Below are 18,370 nucleotides of genomic sequence, written 5' to 3'. Positions count from 1 at the left end.
GGAGGTTAGACGTCTAAGATCGAGCATCGACAGCACTGGTGCTTTCTGAGGGGGTGAGGGCGCGTCTGTTCCACATTTTCCCCCTGCTTCTGGTGATTCGCTGGCCATCCTTGACGTTCCTTGGCTTGTGGACACATCCCCCGATCTCTGCCTCTGCCTTCACATGGCGTTATCCGTGTGCGTGTGTGTGTGTGCGCGCGTGTGTGTGCATGCATGCGCGCCTCCAGATCTCCCCCTCTGTAAAGTCAGATAGGATCAGGGCCCACCCTAAGGACCTCGTTTTCCTTCCATTCCCTCCATAAAGACCCTATTTCCAAATAAGGTCACATTCTGAGGTCCTGGGGGTTCGGGCAAGACTCCAACAAAGGAACGTGCGGGGCAGGGCGGGCACAATTCCCATGTCACAACAGAGGAAATGGAAGGCCTGGCTGAGCGTCTTGTTGGTGACCGTCCTGGGGTGAGAATGTAGGACCAAGCTGTCACCTCTGTGTTGGTATGAATATAGTTTCCCATCTAAATGTCTCAAGCCTCTTGGTATTCAGGCACCCAGCCTTCCAGACCTTTTTCAAGTAGGGTAAACCCTCTGTACTTGTGTCTTCAGCCGAGACTGTAAGCTGCGAAAACAGCTACTGACAGGTGCCCAGGGACATTGGACTGTGGGCAAAGACACTTGTGTTTGGAGACTCCCCAGATCAACAGAATCTTGTGTATCCTCCGCATTGCTTTTTGACAGCTCGGTGGTTCTTGGGGATTCCCCTTAATTTTGTCCAATGACAGCGTTGACGTTTCTTGAAATAAAACCAGGGAGTGAGGCATCTTCCCGACTTCAGGACTTGATGCCCACTTGACGAACATACATTAAGTCCTGTGGTTTCTTCTGGGGGGCCGTGGGGATTGGGGGGCCCACTCAGGCATATGGCCACTCCCTGGGGAGAGCAGCGCTTCCCCGAAATACCACACCAGCTCTCCTCCAGGAAAGCTGGTCGCTGTGCAGAAACCTGGGGCTTTTGGAGGGATAGAGCATGGAGCTAGGGAGTTGGAGGGGGGCCAGCAGGTCCTGTCCACCCAGTCCATCCCCCCTGGACCTCCCGGGCAGACCCCCTCCCTTCACAGCCAGACCCCCTCCCTTCCTGCACTCTCAACACCGAATTGCCAGAGGGTTCCGTGTGCGTGTGTGTGCACGCGCACCAAGTACCTGCCCAGCGTCCAACACAGACAGCTCTGAGCCAGCTTGTTGGGCAACAACGGGGTATTAGGTATAAGGTAGGAGCTGACCCAGTCACCCCCCCGTCTGCCAGAGACTCGTGTGATGCAATACAACTCAGCTTCAGGGCCCCGGGTCTGTAAGCGAAAGTTCTCTCCCTAAATAATCCTCTGGAAGGAGCGAATGGAGAGCCCAGAGAGCTTGCAAGGTCCTTACCCCAAGTGCCGAGTGACTCAGCCCTTCATTCAGCAGTGAGTAAGCGTGTTGTGGTAATCTCTTCACGAAGAAAAATCCTGGCAACGTTTTCGAGTTAAGACGAGGTAGCAGCCTGCAGTTTCCCAGCAGACGTTTATTTTGTGCCTGGGAGATGGGCTCTGGGTAGCCCGGGGCGGGGTGAGCCGCAGCAGGGGTGAGGGAGGCCAAGGCAGGGACCACGTGGAGGTGCTCCTCCAGAACTCCGGCCTCGCCGGCCTCCCAAGTACCCAGCCCGCACAGGGACCAGAGCGGGGGAACGAGGCCCCCAGAGCTGGCACCCGGTCAGAACAAGGCTCGAGATTCCCAAGACCCCAGCCAAGATTTGAGGGGTTTGGGGAACAGGAAAGGAGGCACCCCGAGTTCTGGAGTAGGCTGGTATCGTGACGTGGGAGGAGTGACTTTTCGCAATGGGAAACGCAGGCTATCCTGTCCTCACCATCGAACAAGTTGGGATCAGAGAAGTCTGAAGACGCAGAAGCCCCCGTGAGCCCCCTTGTGTTAACATTGTCACCACCTCCTGTCCTTTCTCGGCGCCTTGAGCACATTATCCCCTTTTAACGTGGTGAGGTCTCCGTTCTGTCTTGCCATCAGTCTTCCAAGGGCCGCGAGTGCTTTGCTGAATATTCGGGGAGTCCCTTGAGTCTCCTTGAGTCTTGGTGAATATTCGGGAAGTCCCTTGAGTCTCCTTGAGTCTTGGTGAATATTCGGGGAGTTCCTTGGCCCCCATGGGTAGCAAGGTGGACGCATCCCAAACCAACGTGCCGGGTGGACAGCGGCCTCTGGTTTCCTGTGCCTTGAACGTCCTGTCCCCACCCCCCGCCTTTTTCTGGCTCTTTTGGGATCTAAATCTTCTGTCGTGTTTGAATATATTTTCTCACATTGTTGCCTTTTTCAGCGCTCGTTGACTTTGATCGAGCTGTCTGCCTTGCCTCTGTGATTTCATTCATTGCTTGCGAGGTTTAGAAGTTCCGTCTACCTCGAGATTAACTGTGTACATGCCACATTTTCTCTTCGCTTCGGGTTGGTTTCTTCCTCTGTCCCCACGCCCTTCTGTACATCTGGAAATTGTTTACGTTTGAAACCCCCGGGGGGGCGGGGATGGGAGGGCAGACAACATACTCCCCGCCCCCGCCCCGTCTCAGCATCACAGGGAATGATTCCTAATGATGCCCCTTTTCATCACGTGTGACATATTTACACGGAAGAGGGTCTGTTCCGGGGAAGGGGCAGGGGGCCAGGGGGCCTTATTTAAGGAGGGCCTCCAGAATGAGATTTCAGCCTCACATTCCACGACGTGATGGGGCCGGGAGGCAGTGGCTGAGAGGGAGTCACGCATTGGTGACCTTCAGCCCCGCCGCTCTGTCCTGCCATCCCCGCTTCAGGAGTCCTTCGCTGCCGTGGGCTCTGTAGTGTCGCGTTAGTTAGGTGGGATTCGAACCACCTCCTCCTGAGCGGCCCTGCGTGGTGTGCGTGAGGAGGCAAACCCCACTGCCGGCAAGGCGACTGGACTGTGTCTCTGGGGTTCAGCTCCTGAGATTGTCGTGTGGAGCTAAGACTGCCGGTCTCTGCAGCAGATGTAAGAGCAGGTGAGGGAAGACACGGCACTGGGGAAAAAAACAGCCAAGGGAAAAAAAAAGCCCTTGTCGCAGGCCGGGCTGCCCGGGAGGCCAACTCTGACACAGGTCCTTGTGCGGGAGGTTGACTGGGGGGATGCATGCTTGGGGTCCGCCCTGCCGGGGCAGGGCTTGCAGAGGGAAAGTGGGGCTGCAGTGGGTCTCAGGGACGCCTGGGGAGTAGGGTGGGGGCGGCTGCCCGGGAAGGGTCCCCAGCATCCCCACCTTGCCGTGCGAACGTGGCTCGGAGCACAGGGGACTCTAGACCTAGAAGGGGTTCCGGCCGACCGACGCCCTGAACCCTAGGCGCCCTCCTTGTGTCTTGCAGCTCCCCCCTTCTCTGGAAGGAAGGCCGGTTCCCGGGACTTCTGCTCTGACGTCTGGAAGCCCGTGGCAGGTAAGCCGCGCAGGCAGGGTGTTGGGGTGGGTGGCTGCCCCGGGCCTGCTTCGTGGAGAGTGTGTGTGGTGTCGTGGCCAACGTGCACAGACCCGGATGGGGAGATGGGCCCGTATACCTGCAGAGCAACTCCCGAGGGAGGAGTCACTTCTGGAAGCTTCCTGGCCGTTTATGGCACGGCACACACCTCCCTCGGGGCTCTCTTGTCTTCTTACCCTCCTCCGCTCTCAGGGTCCCCAACACGGGAAGGTCAGGTGGCACCGGTGTGCCTGGCACCGGTGACTTCCCTTCCTGGTGCCACCAGTGGAACATTCTCGCTCTACCCAGAAACCAGATGGGCAGCTTGCTCTGCCCTGACAGCCATGGGGCAGAGCCCAGGTTGGCTGTCCTGTGTATGCACAAAGGAGTTATTCTTACAACGGGAGAGCTTATGAGCTCCCAAACAATGACCACCGGCGACGGGGTGCGGGTTGAGAGAGTGCCATGTGGCCGCGGTTCCGGGTCGCCCACCCCGGAGCTCTGGGAGGGCATTTGTCCCGGAAACGCGTTGGCAGGACGTCAGGAGGAAGCATTACCAGCCGTCACCAGGAGCAGGCGTGCCGCAGCAGCGAGAAAGAGAGAATGGTGTCCTCGTAGAACGTTCCCGGGTATTTTCTTGGCTTTTCCTTTTTTTTTCTTAACTTTTATTATTGAAGGTGCAGTTGACATACAGTGTTACTTCGTGAGTTCCAGGCGCACCATGTCGTGACCGGATAAGTCCGGATGTAACTCCCTGCTCCTCGGGGAAGTGGAGTCCGCGTGGGATTCCACTCCAAAGTGGGATCCTAGCAGCTCGTGATTCTTACTCGCTTGGCCAGCCATGGGACAGCCACCTCGGTGGGGTCGTCTACACAGCGTGGTGCGGGCTTCCTGTGTTTAAAAACCACACACGTGTCCTCCCCCCGGGTGAAAGGATCAGATAGAATTGCATGGAGCCTCTGGGTAGGAGAGGGGAGCTCGTAAGGAATGGCTTAGAGGCTGCTGCCTTCCAGATCGTGTCTGAGTGATAAAAGCCCTTCCAAATAAAGTGGACAGCTGCTTGACTTATTCCAGGTTTTTCCTTAAGCCTTATGTATCCTCTGTTCAACTGGGGAGGGGGCTAGATGGCTGGATTCTGTTCCAACATTCTTATCCCCCCACCTTATAGATCAGGTCTCCTTGTTCCCCAGTATCTGCAAGTGCTTTAGGACGGAAAGAATGTTTGGGATGTTTGCAGGTTACGCCCTGGGGGCTTTTAATAGTGATGTAAGGAATTTAGGAGCCTTCTGACCCCAGGGTCAGTGCACCCCCCCCCCCCCCCCCGCCCTGCCCCCAACACTGAGGTCTCAGGATTTAAAATACTTCTGCCCTTGCCTTATAAGTACAGCCCCTTGCCCTGGAGGCTGTGGTCTGTTTGGATTGCAGCAAAACCCAGTGAAAGGCATCCAAATTCCTAGCATTCTTCTGGCCTGGCATTGGCCAGAATGCCAGGGGTTCTGAAATCAACGAGCAAACACGAAGCTTGGTTCTTTTCTCTAGATAAACGTGATAGACACCAGTGGGTTGTACAACACGACTCCCTGTCCGACCCCCACGTGGTCTCATCTCTGGGGTTGGATGTGGGGTGCAGCTTGGCAAGTGCAGGCCACCCCCTCCTGAGTAAACAGCAGGAAGTTAGTGGGAGCCCCTGCCTGGGACCCCTCTCCTACCCCAGCAGCAACCTGAGTGGTATTCACGTGGCTTGCTTTTCCTGGCATTGAACCAGGCAGGGTTCCTGGGGCGGCAAGTTGCCTGTGAAGAGGAAGCAGGCTGGTGGGACAGCGCCTTCCTTCTAGACAGGAGCCAGAGTGGTGCCCCTTGTCTCTGTCTTGGCATAAAGGGCTCCCAGGAGCCTGGAGAGCTTGTTTTGGGGACTGAAATTTAGGGGAGTGGATGTGTGTCCTATAGCATTTAAAGAGATCATCTGCTGGCTGTGGCCAAAAAAAAAGGGGGGGGGGAGGTTCTTAACACATGTGGTCAGTGTTTGTGGCTTCCCCCCCACGGGAACATAAATGCAGTTTTTTCTTTGTGCATTTTAATATTCAAGATGTGATTTGTGTCAAGTTCATCGTGCGGTGGGGCTTCCCAGGGTTTCAGTGGGGATGTGCAGAGTTTTGCTGGTGCCCGATTCTGTGATTTGCCTGTAATCCCAGCAACTCCGAGTTAGAGTCTTAACCTGTTAGCGAGCGCCTTGTTACCACCGCCAGACATGGTTTGTTAAAGCACCTGCTTTAATGTTGGCTGCTCAAGATGATGGACCAAGGCAGGGAGCAGAAATGAGCCCTGACTCTGTTTCTCATCACTTGAAGACCAGTGTGAACGACCGTGTCGCCGTGTCTCCAGCAAGTACCAGAACTTGGCCCTACATCTCCTCGGGAAGTGTGCCAGCCGAGGGCAGAGCTCCGTTCCTCCTCCGCAGGGGAGACCGAGGCTCGTTCCCACGGTTCTGCCAGTGCCTGGGAAGGCTTCCAGTCACCACCCTCCCTCCGCACGTTGTATCTGCTCAAGCCCTGCGACACTCTTGTTGTCCTGCCCATTTTACAGATCAGAGATGTGGCTCAAGGGAGTACCTCATTCAAGTTCAAGTTCAGAGAGTCATTAGGAAGTAGAGAATCCCAATCCTGGAGCCCACTTCGTGTGCCCTAAGGCACTCCTTCCTTGCCCGCCCCCCTTTACCTTGGTCCTGGGAGGGCGCATCGTGGCTCACGTGGGCTAGGGTCTCCGGGTCCAGTGCTCGCCAGTGGAAACAAATTGCAAGCCACAAACATGAGCCACAGAGCTAATTCTTAGAGTAAACAGCTGATCACGTTTCTTTTAGAACTCTAAATTTACCTGAAAGTCAAGGATACGATTCAGGAATGAGTTGCTCTTAAAGGAAGGTGCCTTTCAGCTACCTGGATTCCTCTTCTGGAGGAGGGCCGGCCCTGGCCAGGTGCCCTCTGTCTAGACTACGTCAGAATCACCTGCTAATTCTTTTCAGACCGGGGATCTCCAGACCTTTCTGATTGTGTGGGGTTTGGGAGTGTTTTGTTTTGTTTTGTTTTGTTTTGCAGTGAAATTCATGTAACATCCAATTCGCCATTGTACTTTATTTATTGATTGATTATTTAAAAAAAATTTTTTTTAAGGTTTATTTATCTTTGAGAGAGAGTCAGAGCGCGATCAGTGGAGGGGCAGAGAGAGAGAGGCTCAGAGACACAGAATCCGAAGCAGGCTCCAGGCTCTGGCACAGAGCCCGACGCAGGGCTCGAACCCACAATCTGTGAGACCACGACCTGAGCTGAAGTTGGATGCTTAACCAACTGAGCCACCCAGATGCTCTATTTTTTTTTTTTTTTAATTTTAGAGAGTGAGAATGCACACACACATGCACATGGCAGTGAGCAGGGGAGGGACAGAGAGAGAGAGAGAGGGAGGGAGAATTTTAAGCAGGCCCTACACTCAGCGCGAGCGTGACGCGGGTCTCGATCCCACGGCCCTGGGATCATGACCTGAGCCGCCCAGGTGCCCCTCAGTTAACCGTTTTAAAGCGTACCATTTCCTGGCATCTAGTGCCTTCCCCGTGTTGTGTAGCCACCGCCTCTCTTTGGTTTGCAACGTTTTCATCACCCTGGGAGAAGAGCCTGCACCCGATAAACAGTTACTCCCATCGTCCCCCTGCCCCCCCGGCCCCACCCCCTGGCTACCACTAAGCGGTTATTTTTTGCGGTTTGGGTCTGGCCCCAGTGTGTACGGTCTTGAGAGCCTCTTTCATATGCCCTTGAGACAGAGCAGGCTAAGTCCCGCATTGTCCACGGGGTGACACCCAGGCCTGCTTGGACTGCCCCTGGCCAGATGACCTAGAGGCACCCGTTCTGCACCTGCCGAGTGTGGACACCCCCTGGGGCAGGGGCTGACCTCACAGGGTCAGAGGGGGTGACCCAGGAGCAGGCAGAGGGCAGCCCCTCAGCCATGCGTCCGACCTGAGACAGCGCTCAGCCTCTTTCAAAACCTCTGCGTGAAAATGCCTCACATCGGTGCCGCCTCATTAAGTCAAGGGTGCAGTTGAATCTGAGTGAGGTCGTGGGCCAGCAAAGTACAATCTGGGGAATGTGGACAGATGAGAAACCCGAGCCACTCCCGGTGAGGGGTTACACTCAGAATGGCACCTGCCTTCTTAAAAGCCTCCTGTGTTAGTTGTGTTAACCCTCCTACCCGGCCTGCCTGAGGACAGATGAGAAATTTTTAACATACTTGAGGGTTTGGAGATAAAAGGTGTGAGTGAAGGAAGAGTCCACCATTGTTTATTTCGAGAGCCTCCCAATCTCTGGCTAAACCCCCGCTCAGACGACAAAGAACCGATCTAATCAGAAACTCCCACATTTTCCTATCTCTCTGGCTTGAGTTTACCCCTTTGTTAGTTCATTGTTTAAAGCTGACGGGCCGGCTGCACTCGGGAAGGGCAGAGTGAGTGTATTTTATTCTCTGGTCAGAAAGCGTCCACGCAAAGAGCTTAGCGCTTTCATCTGTCCTGAGCATAGACGAGTTTCAGTTACGAGCCCGTGAGCATTTTGCCTACGTTAATTTCCTTGGCCTTCACTTTACTTGTCTGTAAAAATAGAGCCAGTGTCTAGAAAGTTCCTTCAGATCAAATCCAATTAAATATGCACTCCAACTTGCTCAGGAGTGGGGCGCCTGGGTGGCTCAGCAGGTTGAGCAGCTGACTTCGGCTCAGGTCACGAGCTCACGGTGCGTGGGTTCGAGCCCCGTGTCGGGCTCTGTGCTGACAGCTCGGAGCCTGGAGCCTGCTTCAGATTCTGGGTCTCCCTCTCTGTCTCTGTGCCTCTCCCACTTGTGCTCTGTCTCTTTCTCTCTCTCTCTGAAAAATAAGTAAACATTAAAAAACTTTTTTTTAAATAAAAACTTGCTCAAGAGGAAGAAAAAGGATTATTAGAAGGATCGAAACCAAGCATAGTGGGTTACGGAGGACCCGAGAACCAGGATTTGAGAAATGAAGCTGCTTTCCAAGAATTGGATGCCCACCCCCGCCCCCCTTCTCCCCATCCCTTCATGCTTCTGCCCTGTCACCTGGCCTCTGCTGCTCACCCAGCGTGCACCTGGCCCAGGAATGGCCTCCAGCCAATGCACCGCAGTCCTCAGCGGGACCTGCCCCTGGGCCATATTGGCTTCCGGCACTCGGGAGTCGCTCGGGCCAGCTCATCCTTTTGGACCAGTCCTCGCTGAGTCGTTGGGTCAGCAGGCAGGTCGTGGACTGGCTCTCCGGTAGGGGCTGCCCCTCTCGGATCCATCAGGGGGATGGGCGCGGGGCCACGGGCGTGTCCCTGGGCCAGGCAGTGACGGCTGATGGTCCTCCCGGGCAGGTGAGGAGGAGAGATCTGCATTCACCCTCACCTGGACTTACATGCAGTTTCCTTTCCCTCCTTCCCTCTCGCCTCCCCCCTCCCTCCTCTTCCTTCGTTCGGGACCTGGCACCACCCCATCCTTTTGGACTAGCCATTTAGCCCCTCTGGGCCTTCCTTTTCTCGTGTCTTTATTGAGGGACGGACCGAGCATCCACCATGTGGCTCCTCCGAACATGCGGTTAATGTGGTCAAGGGGGCGGCCCTCCCCTGACATTTCGGTCCACGCTGCCCGTCAGGCACGTCGCCCTCCCCACCTCAGGCTGTCCCGAGGGTCCCAAAGGTCAGAAGAGGGATTAACATGCCCCACTGGCCAGAGTGAATGACTTGGGGCCCCTCTTTCCAAGAAGTGAGCAGCTGGCCTGCGGGACGGCCGGGCAGAGGCGCCAGCGTGGACCTTCCTGGCACACTCTGGTGGTGTTTTGTAGGCTGTCGTCGGGCAGACACATGTCCTGGAGCTCTACCTGTGATGCGCCTGGGACCTGCTTTCCCGCTCTGTCGAGAGTAGGAAGGGACTTAAAAGACCCTGGGGCCAAGCCTTGCATTTGACAGGAGAGGAAGCAGAAGCTTAAAAAAAGCCGGCGTCTGTCCAAGCTCAGCGTTTTCCCAAGGTCACGGTGTCTTCCCTTGACCACCTGGCCGTCTGCTATCCCAACAGGTCAGGGGTCCGCCCTGGTGAGGGTCTGTCATGTTCTACACTGTGTGGTGTGCCTGTCGCCTTGGCTCCTTCCTTGTGAACACGGACCCCGTCCCCCATGCCCCCCATCCACCCCCCAGGCCTCCCTGGACTCTGTGCTCAGTAAACACAACTTGATCCTTTTTCCTTCCTTTTCTGTCGTCACTGGAAATCCTGTTTACATTCTGTTCCCTGTAGGAGCTGGAATGTGCAGCCTCCTTCAGTTGTCCTTGAAATTGTGTCACCGAGTGATGCTTTAGGTTGGCCTAGGCTGGCCTCTGACAGTGTCCACCACCCTCTGGGTTGCTCCTTGTTCTCTCGAACATCATGTTTATCAGAAGCGAGCAGATGTGTTTCACCTGGGGCCCACGGCCTCCTAGCGTGGTCCTTCTAGAGAGTCTGTAGCAGAACTTTACAGGTACAGGTGGTTTTCTGAAGAGAAAGCCTGTAAGCCCTTACCAGGTTTCTCAAAGGATTTGCACCCTCAAAAAGGCAACAGTTCTGGACTTGGAAGGAAGCCCACGACAGGCTTGGAGATCAGATACATTGGAGATAAATTAAGCGGGGGTCGGGTCCGACCAAGGCACCGAATCTCTCTCCTTGGCTGGAGTACTGAGCGGAAACCAATGTGGAACTGGACAGAAACCGGTTAAATCTCTTCTTTCTTTATCTTCCCTTTGTTTCTTTTGCTTTTTGTTCAATGCAGATATTATTTGCTCAGTTACAGAACGGGGAAGACTTGCCTTATGAAAATGCTTTGGATTTTCAAAAAAAACAACACACGAAGAGCAAAGGCACCGTGCAGGTGGCTAACGGAAACCCAGCGTCCAGATCAAGGGGCAGCATCCACATTACCAGCAGGCCATCCGTGGGTCCTCCCGAATTGTTTAGGTTCCACGGCGTTGAGGTCTTGAAGCAGCATTAGAAGAGGAATTAATGAGTTGTGGCTTTCAAAGGAGGCTGTTTCTTTTTAATGAATGGTACAGGAAGTCCTGGGGCCAAAGTCAGATCGGGCAAAGAGGAAGCTTCAGGGAGAGAAATGTTACTTGTATAGTGTTTGAAGATCTCTTCTGTAGCTTTGTTTCGTATTTAAATTTCACGCAGCACTTTACAGTTTGCAAAGCTGTCTTAGATTTGTTCTTGATCTCCGCAGGGAGAGGTAGAGCGAGCCACATATTAACTACTAGCCTTGTCATATAGATGAGGGAGCTTTGTACCTCATAGAAACTGAACGGGGAGGGGCGCCTGGGTGGCGCAGTCGGTTAAGCGTCCGACTTCAGCCAGGTCACGATCTCGCAGTCCGGGAGTTCGAGCCCCGCGTCGGGCTCTGGGCTGATGGCTCAGAGCCTGGAGCCTGTTTCCGATTCTGTGTCTCCCTCTCTCTCTGCCCCTCCCCCATTCATGCTCTGTCTCTCTCTGTCCCAAAAATAAATAAACGTTGAAAAAAAAAATTAAAAAAAGAAAAAAGAAACTGAACGGGGATTAAAGTGAGGTCAGACAGAACCTTCCAACCTCAGCACCATCACCCAGGGTCCCCATAATAAGAGATCTGGGGTCCCGTGGTGGAAGGCTAAAAGCAGGGTTCTGGAATTGTCCATCTGGAGAAGTCGCCCGACTCTAGCGGAGTCCAGGGGCTCCTGGATGGGCCTGCCGGGAACAGTGCTCACCAGATTCCTATCTGGCTTGGATTTCTTGATTTCAGAGGGATTTAATGAGAACCAGGCCCCCATCTGCCAAGGCGTGAAGATTGATCAGGGGGCAGAGTTGCATATAAGTCACCAGAAAATAGTTTGCCCACCTTGGGATGCCAGGTTTCTGTGGAAATTTCTTCAGGGCACCACACGGGAGTGGGCGTCTGAGTGAATCTGAATGAGGCTGCGTGAGGCCCGTCGAGGGGCCCTGTGGACGGGGGGTGGCCGGGAAACAGAAGGCAGCACTCCCACTTTGCAGTCCTCCGGCGAGGCTGGACCAGCACGACCCAGAGAGTCTCTGCTGGCCCCAGAGTCCAGACTCAGGGGGGGACTTCCATCCTACAGACCCAGGCCACGGAGGCCAGGCTCCCGGTTCACGGATTTGGTGTGAGGGGAGCAGACGCTTTGGTGAGCGCATCCTGGCTCGGGGGGGTGCAGCCGCTGGGTGTTGCTTTACCGGTTGGGAGAAGAAGAACCCTCTTGACCAGTGTGGTTCTGCAGGGCTGCGGTCCAGACCCTGGAGAGAACCTGTCTGGGTGACTAACAGCTGTGTGGCCCCAACGACTGACCCGCCGTTGTGCCTGAATTTGCTCATCTGTAAGATGGGAATGAGGAGCTGCAGTTACGCGAGCGTGGTGCCTTCACGACTGCGCTCCCACCTCGTACAGAAGCGCATCTGTGGATAGAGCTGGTCCCGCAGGGACGGTGACAGGGGCTGGAGGCTGGGGGACGTTGCGTGTCCGCGTCCGAGTGGCTCCAGGGCCCAGCCCTGGCCTCCCTCAGCTGGACCTTGGGCACCCCCGTGTGTTCCCGCTTTGGCTTAGTGAGCCGGAGTTGGGTCTTGAGAGCCCCAAAAAACACCCGAGCTGGCCCCACACCTGTCTCTGTTCGGGGTGTGCGGCCGCAGCGGGACCCCAGCGCTCCCGGGTTCTCTGTCAGCACCTCTGGCCACTACCCGCCACATCCCGCCTGTTCGCGGCTTCTTCCTGCGCCTGCTTTCCCCCCCGAGTTTTCCTTTCCTTTCTCCTGACTGCACGGAAGTTCCTTTTGTCCTGTAGTGGTTTCTTCCTGGTTGTAACTGACAGAAGCCTCCGTGTGTACACGCTTCTCAGCGAAGGCGTCTTTTCGGACCGTTGGCCCAGCACAGACACAACATTTTAGCCCCTTAATGGGTTCCTGACGGGCACATTTTGAAAGCGTCCCAATTGAGCGATATTCGGCATATTCACCAAGTGGTGCAACCACCACCTCTGTCTAGTTCCAAAACATTTTACCCAGAAAGAGACCTGCAAGCAGTCATTCGACCTCCCTCCGTGGCCCCAGCCCTGGAAACCGCGAACCTGCTCTCCGTCTCTGTGGATATGTGCCTGCCTGGAGCCCCACGATGTGTGACTTTTTGTGACCGTCTTCTTCCCTTTGCCAGAGTGTTCTCGGGGGTCATCCGTGTTGGGGCATGTGTCAGAATTGCCTCTCTTTTGTGGAGAGTAACGTCCATTGTGTGGCTGGACCGTGTCGTCGGCTTCTTCCGTCCGTGGACTCTTGGGCTGTTTCTTCCTCTTGGTGATTGCATGTGACGCTGAGGCTCGTTTCTATTTTGATGTTCTAACTAAATTCCACGAGCTCTCTTCTCTGCTCCCAGCTCTTGGAGAGAGACCGCTCGCTTTGGGCTCCAGCTCCCCCAGCCTGCCCCCATGCCAGTCCCAAGAACCAGGGCTTGACCCAATTGCTTCTTTGTGAAAGTCCTTTCGAAGGATGCTGATCCGAGCACACCGTCCCCTTCCTGTCGGGACTCTCGAGTGACAGCTCAGCCTGTTCCCTCCCACCCAGTGAAACGCCAGGGCAGGGCCCAGGAACCTGCACTTCTTAGACCCCGACTGACCTGGTCGGTCGCTGCCAGTCTCGGCTGCCTGTCTCCCCCGGTTGGAGGGCCCATCAGACGAGAAGCAGATGCAGGGGCGCCCCCTGGTTCGATCGGGTGAGGAAGCAACTCTTGATCTCAGCGTCGTGAATTCAAGCCCCACGTTGGGTGTAGAGATGATTTAAATAAATAAAAGTTTTTGAAAGGTTCAAAAAAATAAGAAGAGGCAGATGTTTACTGAGCCCTTCCCGACAACCGGATGTTAAGCGACCGCACTGGGCGTCCCGAGGTCGTGTCCCCGCGCCCCTGACGGTGCGGGTGCCCCTGCAGCTGTCCAGCTCTGGCCCCCTGGCTCCAGATACTAACTAATCCTGTCCTGGGCTGGCTGTGGTGGAGGACGCCCGAGGATGCTGCCCTCTCCCTACCTGGGCGTGGGCTGGGCACCGACCCTTCCCGCCCACAGAGCAGGTGCAGACGGAAGCCCGACAGCAGGTGGGCGGTGGGGCCTTGGACTTCGCCTCCTTTGTCTCTTCCTGCTTCGAGCCAACCAGGCTTTTTCCTCCTCCTCTTTCTGTCTCCCTTCCTTCCCCTCCCTTCCTCTCCCCTCCCTTCCTCTCCCCTCCCCCCCTCCCCTTCCCCCTTCTCCGTTGGAGATGGGTGCGGCCTAGGAAATCTCTGAAGGGCCACTTGCTGCTTTGGGCGGTATCCTACCTAATATTCCTGGGTCTTAGTAAAGAATGGATCAGTCAGAAATTCGCGGAATAGCACTGCTATGGGAAACAGAGCATATTCCCTTTTATTTCTAATGCATTTTTAAGGGTGATACAAAAACTTTCCAGAAAGGAGCCGGGGAGGTGGAGGCAGCCAGTCCTCTAGGATTCTCAGCACCGGCGGTCCCTGCACGCCGAGCTCGCCTCACTTGCCCCCTGGGGCCACCAGCCGGGGAGATTCCTGCTCCACCAGCGTCCAGACCACTGAGAGGAGTGCTGCCACAGGCCTCCAGGGCCACCCCTCCGTCTTGTGGCTGTGCCCGGGGACCCAGAGGAGGGCAGAGACCAGGAGGTAATAGGGGAGGGCTTGTGTAGCATCACGGTGAAGGTGAAGGTCGGGGGCATCACACAGCACCTGTGTGTCCTGGGGCGCGTTGCTTCTCCAGATCTGTTTCATCATCTCTACTAATCGAACCTGCCTTGGAGACGTTTATTGGAAGCCAGCCTCGCCCACCCGTTCGTCATCTGTGCTGTCTTGGGCCTTCGGAGGCGGAGCTGAGGGGTCACGGTAGAGGCCCACAGAGCCCGCAAAACTCCCCGCCTGGCCCTTCGTGGCAGTGCTGTCCCGGGGACATTGGGCAGTGTCTGGGGACATGACCGGTGGCCGCAGCTGGGGCTGGGAGTGCTACTGGCATCCAGTGGGTAGAGGCTGGGATGCCGCCCGCCTCTCCACGATGCACGGAACAGCCCCACGGCAAGAAACGACCAGGCCCCGGATGGCAGTCGCCCCAGGGTTGAGAAATCCTGTTTTCCAGAAGCGGTTTTCTGTGCTAACTGGTTGGGGAAGGGGGCGTCTAGGACGGGTGATTCTGCGTGGTGCCCTTTGCTGGGATGGGGATGCAGGGGTGCAGGGGGGGAGGCGAGGCCAGCGTGTCGCCGTCCTGAGTGGGTGTGGGAGGCAGATGGCTGCCATAGAGACGTGAGCTTGGGGATCAGCAGAGACGAGGCGGCCCCGTGGCTCGGGGCGGCCTGGCTGTGTCGAGGCTCACCCCAGCCTCGGGGAGAGGGCAGGCAGGTCTGCTGGAGGTCCTGGAGCCCCTCGCCCTGACGCTTGGGAGCGGGGAGACCTTGGACCAGTTCTGTCACTTCTCCGAATCTCAGTTTCTCGACTGTACGGTGGAGGCAGTGATCGTCTGTCTCGGGAACAGGTGCGCGGAAGGCGCCTAGAACAGAGCCTGCCGGTCACTCAGTGTCCAACAGGCGCTGTGCGTGCTCGCGTCCACAAACCGCGTGGCTCAAAACCACGGGAACGAGTTCTCACAGCCAGGAGGCTGCAGGTGTGAAATCCGGAGACTTGCAGGACCACGTTTCTTCTGGAAGAGCCCACCCTTGCCTCTTCCCGGCGTCTGGGAAGTCTCGACGGGGGACCCGCCGTCTTGACGGTCTTCGGCTGGTGGCCGCATCTCTCGGATCTGTCTCTGTCTCCACGTGGCCTTCGTCCCTCTGTGTCTGTCTGAGTGTCTCTGTCCCGATCTTCCTCCTCTCGGAGGGACACCTGTGATTGGGTTTAGGGCCCGCCCTAATCCGGTCTAACCTTACTTCAACCTGATCGCATCTGCACCCTGTTTCCAAATACCAAGTTCACAGACGCTGGGGGTCAGGATCTAATGGATCTTTTCGCGGCAGGGTCGGGGGAGGGGGTGCATTTAGCTGACAGCGGTGGGTGTGGTTGTCTGGATTGCCTGTGTTACGGTTTCTGTTGGAGTTCGTGTGCCTTCGGCCTTTCTGCGGGCCGGCTCCGCAGGAACAGGCTTACTTCTCTCTGTTCTTGTAGCAGCTGACGTGGCGTGTGGCCGATGCATCTCTGTAGTTGACTGAAATTAAGGAAAACTCCCCCTTCTGACGACCCTCGTCGTTTTCAGAACAGTAGCCTGTGCTAGACGGGCCTCAGGAAGGCCGCGAACCTAGGAAGTCTGGCTTTGGAGAGGCAGCCACGTCCCTAAACGGTGAGGTTGGGACAACCCGCGGGCCGTTCACTGGTTCAGGTCTTTGCTGAGCGGCTGTCACTCTGTGCAGGGCGCTATGGGGCTGCCTGCTGGAGGACACCGTCCTCGCTGACCCGGAGTTTGCAGCCCAGCTGGAGAGACGCTCATTTAAATACAGTCGTAGCCAAGTGATTGGGTCCCATGGTGCCTGGGGCGCCCGGGCTGGTGACTGCAGATGTTGGCGTTGGCGCCCAGAGAAGCTTGCTGGTGTAAGGGGTCTGGAGCCTCCTGGCAGCTTCCTTTCTGCCCTGCACGGGCTCACGGAGCACCCCGAGGGACAGTGGGCCGGAGGAGACAGCAAGGACAGGAACTGGGGACGGAGCGCCCAGCTCCCACGGTGCCCCCTCTGCATCACAGCACAGTTCAGGGCTTGAGGACCAGAGCTGGTGACCCGGTTTGCTGGGCAGGTCACCAGAACGGGCCCTGCGTGTGCCGGTTGAGAAAGGTGCCGGTTAGGGGCTCCGTGAAATTCTTCTCGTGGGGCCTGAGGGAGAAGCCAGAGTTAGCCTATCAAGTGCACCTTGTGTTGTCTTCTCAAACCTGTGTGTCCTCTGAGATGACTTTGCGCCTCTTGTATCTGAGTGGGGCGGGTGGCCCACGTCACCAGGAAAGTGGGCTCTTGCTTTTACTGGTGACCCCTGTGCCCTCGAGGCCTGGCCTCATCCCGAGCCACGCACCGTTTTCCTCTGTTACCTGCCCGGCCCGCCGGGCCCAGGTGCGCACCAGGCTGCCCTGGCAGGAGCCAGCCCCAGGCCCTTTCTCTCACTGTGTCCGTTGATGTGCCAGGTGCGGTGGCCTCGCTCAAAAGCTGTGTCCACCGGAGCCACGAAAGGTGAATGTAGTTGGAAACAGGGTCTTTGTAGATGTAATCGGTTCCGTTAAGATGAGGTCGTGTCTGGGGCGCCTGGGTGGCTCGGTCGGTTAACCGCCTGACTCTTGATTTTGGCCCAGATCCCGATCTCGTGGTTCATGAGGTCGAGCCCCACAGCGGGCTCCGCGCTGATGGCGAAGAGCCTGCTTGGGATTCTCTCTCTCCCTCTCTCTGCCCCTTCCCTACTCACAAGTGCACATGCTCCCTCTTGCTCTCTCTCAAAATAAATAAACTTAAAAAAAAAAAAAAACAAACTGGAGGTCACGCCGCAGTCGAGTGGGCCCTGATCCCGTGACTTGTGTCCTTAGAAGGCAGCTGTGTGAAGACCGTGGTGTGGAAGCCGAGATCAGAGCGCCCGGAGTCGAGGAGAGACCAGGATTGACAGAGGGGACAGAGCAGTTCCTTTGATTGAAGCCGCCCAGTTCATGGCGACTGATTCCAGCGGCCGTGGGAAACAGACCCATCCACCTTGTCCCAGCCTCGTGAGCGGGGAGGCGCTGGACGGTGCGGGCCGTGGGGCTCAGGGAGTGTGTCCTGTGGGTGTGTGGGCCGGTAACAGTGCTGGCCACGTAAGCCCTTGCCCGGGGCTCTGAAGCCTTCACCCCTCAACCTTGACTAGGAGGAAAGCCCGTCCCCCGCTCCCCTTGGCGAATGTGGGCAAGTGGAGGCCAGGTTGGGGCATCGGCTGCAGATAATTCTAGCTGATACCAGAGCGTTCTGTCTACTGCAGGGAAGCCCTCCCATCATTGGAGGCGCCACGGTGGATGTTCTGTCCCTCTGAGAGTGCCCCAGGCTGGGACCCGGAGCCCTGGGTTCTCAGCTCTGCGGGACTGGTGAGCTCTCTGACTTGGGTCAGCAGCTCCGCGTTTCTCTTCTGGTTGCTTCATTATACGCCGAGCGAGGCGTGCTGTTACTGTATCTGCACACGTCGTGCACTGGTCCCGAGCACGTGAGCTTTCACGCACCCTTCCACCCGCGTGGCCACCCTCCCGTCGCCGGAGAACCTTCTCCGGGCCCTTCTTCCCTGCCCATCCCGCCGTCTCCCCTCGACCAGTATTCTGGTTCCCAGATTCCATTTCCACCGTGCTCGTGGGTCACATGGTGTGTGCTCTCTTGTGTTGGGCTTTTTCTTGGCCATAATTCCCGTGGGCTTCCTCTGTGTTGTCACATGTGAGCGTTTCCAGTTGGTGGACACAGGGCTGTTTCCAGCGTGGGGCCGTTAGGGATAAAACCCCCGCAAACATCGTCAGGCAGGCCCCCTCCGTGGACAGAGGGGCACGTGGGCCCAGGGGTACGATTGCCGTGTCTGGCACACGGGAAGTGTCCCAAAGTGGTGGATGTGACTGACACTTCTGGCCGGATGGATCTCGAGGGATTCGACCGCCTGGAGCGGGCAGGGGGCAGCCGGTGGGCAGATGGGTGGGGCCCGGCTCCTCCTGCAGACGCCTGCCCGGCCCCCCTTTCCACCTACACGTAGAGCTACTGCGTAGTCCCCTCGCCCTTGCCTTGGGCTTCTGCCAAGACCCAAAGGATGGGCTCTGCTTCTGAAGATGGAACGCTGTGCCCTCCGGGCCTCACGATGCACAGCGACTGT

General features: G+C 56.7%; 1 protein-coding gene across 5 annotated transcripts in view; it reads left to right on the top strand.

Annotated features, from left to right (window-relative positions):
* Positions 1 to 18,370, top strand: part of SH3BP4 (SH3 domain binding protein 4) — an 86,312-nt gene that overhangs the window by 33,961 nt on the left and 33,981 nt on the right. For 4 of the 5 annotated variants that reach the window (XM_047872266.1, XM_047872267.1, XM_047872268.1 and 1 more), the window contains one exon: positions 3,401 to 3,469. The exons of the other annotated variant lie outside the window; for it this stretch is intronic. The gene's annotated coding sequence lies outside the window, so the exon portion shown is untranslated. The remainder of the gene's footprint in view (positions 1 to 3,400; positions 3,470 to 18,370) is intronic. 5 annotated transcript variants of the gene reach the window in all.

Source organism: Prionailurus viverrinus, chromosome C1 (assembly GCF_022837055.1).
Source record: "Prionailurus viverrinus isolate Anna chromosome C1, UM_Priviv_1.0, whole genome shotgun sequence".
NCBI lineage: Eukaryota > Metazoa > Chordata > Mammalia > Carnivora > Felidae > Prionailurus > Prionailurus viverrinus.
The sequence above is the reverse complement of the archived record's forward strand: the minus strand, read 5'-3'. Positions and strand labels throughout refer to the sequence as shown.